This window comes from Symphalangus syndactylus, chromosome 5, assembly GCF_028878055.3.
Source record: "Symphalangus syndactylus isolate Jambi chromosome 5, NHGRI_mSymSyn1-v2.1_pri, whole genome shotgun sequence".
Lineage (NCBI taxonomy): Eukaryota > Metazoa > Chordata > Mammalia > Primates > Hylobatidae > Symphalangus > Symphalangus syndactylus.
In genome coordinates, this window is record NC_072427.2 from 79,294,264 (window position 1) to 79,298,978 (window position 4,715).

At 36.8% G+C, this 4,715-nt stretch overlaps 1 non-coding gene across 1 annotated transcript; it reads left to right on the forward strand.

Moving 5' to 3' along the window:
• The first annotated feature begins 4,362 nt into the window (after positions 1-4,362).
• Positions 4,363-4,469, forward strand: LOC129483584 (U6 spliceosomal RNA). The gene has a single exon (XR_008658107.1). It is a non-coding gene; the product is annotated as a U6 spliceosomal RNA (small nuclear RNA).
• Positions 4,470-4,715: the final 246 nt, after the last annotated feature.

The window sequence follows — 4,715 nt, forward strand, 5'->3', positions numbered from 1 at the left end:
GGGAATCCTTTTAATGCTGGAAGAAGAATTCTGAAACCAATGTGTAGGGTTATTTTTTTAAAAATAGCTCAGTTCTTAGGATATTGCTAAAGAAACAGAACTATTGTAGCTTTTAGTGCATTAGAACCAAATCATGAAGATCTGGTGGCCAGAGTGACAGAGTATTTACTAACATCTAATACTTCATTAATGACCTAGAACATAATTATTTCCACATTTATATTATGTTATTGCCATATCCCAGGCTCCATATTCAATTTAAATTTCACTTGTCCTTATTACTCTAAGATTTTTGGTAATCCAGTCAGGGTCTAAAATTGGTTGTACTGCTGCTGCCTTTTCCAGTGGAAAATAAAATAATACCAGTTAGGATACTGGTCCTTTTTGGCTACACTGTGACATACAGTGACAGAAATCACTGGCAATAATTAGTTCTGAGCCATAATGTTGGGCCCAATTCAGCAGTGAGAACTAGGGTTAGATGTGGTAAAAGCCAAAACTCAACCCTTGTAGTTAAAGTCAGAACATGACCAGGGTCAAATGCCACATTAACACACGAGGATTTGTTAGATCCAAGTAGGCCAAGCTGTAGTGTCCAAAAGTTAAGATATAAACCTCTCAATTTAGTTCCAGAAAAATTCTCGTGGCTTCCATGAATTCTGAAAATACCATCATCTAGAATCACGATTGCCAAGAGGAAGGCAGCCGTGGCACCACTGTTAGCAGCAAGCCTCTGCTCACTGAGAAGTTGTCTCACATCTCATCTCTAACCCAGCTTATCTACTTCCTAGCAAAAGGCCACCTCACCCCTGCCCCTACTCCCACCTACATCTTTGTCCTTATTTGAATGGGACATAAGTTGGAAAGCATAGCTTTATTTGATCATCTTTCCTTAGCCTTCTCTAGACTGTCAGGAGCCATAATGTGGGTTTGACCTAAGGTTAGGAACTTACAATGAAGTTGAAGTCTGTTTTTTAAAAGTTATTGAAACTGACGCATATAACAAGAATTTATATTTCTAAAGATATTAACTGATTATAAAAGCCTTTAATATATATTACCTTAGTCATTTTTATAACAATCCTAAAAGATATAATAGGTGTTATTACTCCAATAACATAGAAAATAAAGTTCATAGTGCTAAGGGATTTCGTTTTATGTCTTGTAGGTAACAAATGAGGACTCAGACTTTGGTCTTTTGATTTCAAGTTTGATGCCTTTCCTATGATATTTTGTCTTGGAGTTGGAAGTAGCCCAAGATGGCAGTTACTGGGTCAGAACTGTGGTTCAGTTGTACAATACATACATCAGATCAGTTGCTTCAATATTGCCTGGGAATTTGTTAAACATGAAAATTCTAGGCCCCCATCTCAGACTTACTGAACCTGAAACTTTGGGAGAGAAGACGTGTTATCTATAGTTAAGTGAGTCCTCCAGCTGATTCTGATGCATGTTAGAGAATCACCATTATAATTATTCTTTACCTTAGGTGTTTAAAATAATAAAAATATTTTTGTTTAGATCACCACATATGGCCAGGTGTGGTAGTGCATGCTTGTAATCCCAGCACTTAGGGAGGCCGAGTAGGGTAGAACACCTGAGGTCAGGAGTTCGAGACCAGCCTGGCCAATATGGGGAAATCCCCGTCTCTACCACACCCATCGCCAGGTGTGGTGATAGGGTGCCTCTAATCCCAGCTACTTGGGAGGCTGAGGCAGGAGAATCACTTGAACTTGGGAGGCAGAGGTTGCAGTGAACTAAGACTGTGACATTGCACTCCAGCCTGGGTGACGAGAGAAACTCCATCTCAAAAAAATAAATAAATCAATCACTACATACTGTATCAGGCAGGAACTGCACGGTTATATACATTTTGCCAAGATGTTTATATATAGCTATTTATGAAATCATTATATATTATGGTTTTATATTTTCAGTTTATACTCAGGGATTTTGGGGTAACTTAGTATAACTAACATTCAGTTTTAATTTTCTTGGAGGTTGCTGGTCCTCAAGTTGTTTATACAGTTTCCACTGGGCTATATACTTGTTCCTTTAGGACCTTATTCTTCACAAAGAAAATCTCTTAATCCTTGCGTAAATGCTAGGTTTCCAACAATTGATTCCCATGGAGGAATTTGTTACTCCTCAAAATATAATACAAATGCTGGCTATTTGCGTTATTTAACTGAAGAAACATTTTCTCTTTTTTTCTTCCTCTTCCTTTTTCCTCTCTCGTTTCCGTTGTCTCCCTCTTTCTGTTACATGCATAACAGAAACAAATGTATACATATGTTTAATTGTATCAAATTGTGATAATGCTGTATATACTACTCTATAACCAATCTTTTAAACAATACACGTTATTGTAAATCTCATGTTATTAAGTATTTTATAAATAGCAATTAAATGTCTACATAATATTTTGGAGCATAGATTTTTAACAGCTTTATTGAGGTATAAGTAACATAAAATTTGATGAATTTGAACATATGCATATATCTGTGTGTGGGAAAACAGTCTATTGCATGGCAAAAGTGAGGCCATCTTGAAGTGAAACTGACATAATGACCAGTGTTTGACACTCGCATACCAAAGTGTTCTGCAGTAAGGCCATTAAACAATCCCTAGTGCACAGGTAACCCCTCGTGAAGATACTTCTCTAATGTCCACAGTATCCTCTCGGCTCCCTCAGCTGCCAAGAGGAAGGCATATGTCTGCTCTGGGGGTAGGTTTGCATATATTACTCACCCTGAACACTGTGAAACCATTATCACAATCAAGGTAATAAAAATATTCATCATCTCCAAAAGTTTCCTCATATACATTTGGTATTGTATGTGTGTGTGTGACTGTGATAAGAACACTTAACATGAGATCTACTCTCTCAACAAATTTTTAAGTGCACAATACAGTATGTTAACCACAGATACTATGTCGTACAGGATATTTCTATGACCTCCAGAAGAACTTATTTATCTTGTATAACTGAATTTTTATACCCATTAAACAACTCCCTACATCCTCCTCTCCCCATGCCTTGCTAATCACCATTCTAATCTCTGCTTTTATGGTTTGACTATTTTAGATATCTCATATATAGATTTTGATAACATTCTGGCATTACCAAATTAAAGACATTTAGTTTATTTCCCAAGATTTTGCTATTATAAGTAACAGTGGTGAACAACTTGCTGTGAAAATCTTTGGGAGATATTTTAGATTATCTTCTCAGAATAAATTCCAAAATGTGTGAGTGGGTCAAGAGAGAAAGACATTTTTTACACTTTGGAAAAATTTAATCCATTTTATTCTAGCTTTCAGTTTGGGTTGCATCTATGCAAACATAACTTTTCTTTTGATTTTTTGTTTCACAGCAAAGGTGACAACATTTTGGTAGTGAAATAAACATTTCTTCATACTTTCCCAGGAGACATTTTGATTTCTTGTTAAAGCCGAGAGCTGTGCTAGAGCAGCAGGGTGGCTGGATTCCTCCTGCCATGGGCAGCTGTTTGTCTCACTGCTGATTTTATCCATGAGCCTTCTCAGAATTAGCTGCTTTCAAATTTTGTTTCTAAGAAACTCAGGGTGGCCCTTGATGAGGAGTAATGGGAGGGAAGCCTAATGACTGAAATCAATAAAAAAAAAAGTAAGCCTGCAGTGCTTTATAATGGAAGGGAGAGATTGAGGCATTGGAGAAAATGGCTGCAGCTGAGGAAAGCAAACTTTATGGAGGATTAAAAGAAGGAAACAGACTAAAAATAGACTAATGTGTGGATATCAAAAGGAAGTAGATAATTGCCTCGGTATAAAATAAATAATATTCGAGGATGTCAGAAATTAGAATGAGTCGTCCTGGGAGAAAAGACATTCCTTTTTGCTTAATGGAGATTTTTAGAGAGGATATGGAGACCACTTATGACAGATTTTTAAGGCTTAACAAGATATCCTCTAGTGCTCTTCCAAAACTATAATTTTGTGAAATAAAGTCACTAGTCAAGAGGAGATGTTGTGGATGTAATTGTCTCTTGAACTTCTCCTTCTTTCTGGGTGTTTTAACATTATTGTCTTGTCCCTCTGTGGGTATTAATGAGAAGGCACTTGAGATAAAATGAAGAGCTGAACTGCTTTAAAAACTTTATCTGACTGTGAGAAACAGCTTAAAGAACTACGTAAGCAAAAACGAAAGAGCCTACTCTATGGATTTAATCAGGTTGAATGAATAATTACAAGATGAGGCTTGATTTGTCCTCAAGGGATTCTTTCTTCTGCCAAACAAATCGCTATATTACTTTGTTAATTATACATATTTTATTAATTGACCATGTTAAATGTAAAAGTTCAAACAAATGAAAGTCTATAGTGCTTGCATAAGCAGCACATATACTAAAATTGGAATGATACAGAGAAGAAGAGCATGGCCTCTGCACAAGGATGTCACACAAATCTGTGAAATGTTCCATACTTTTAGACCTTGAACAGTGCCTGGGCCCTGTGAAAACATCCAGAAAAGAAGTCTACTGACTGTACTTACCCTACACCGCAGATGGAGAAACACCCAAACAAAGAGATGAGAAAGAACCAACACAAGAGCATTGGCAACTAAAATCTCCAGTGTCATCCAACTGACCACACTAGTTCTCAAACAGGGCTTAACAGGGCTAAGATGGCTGAAATGATTGAAATAGAATTCACAATATGGATAGGAATGAAGA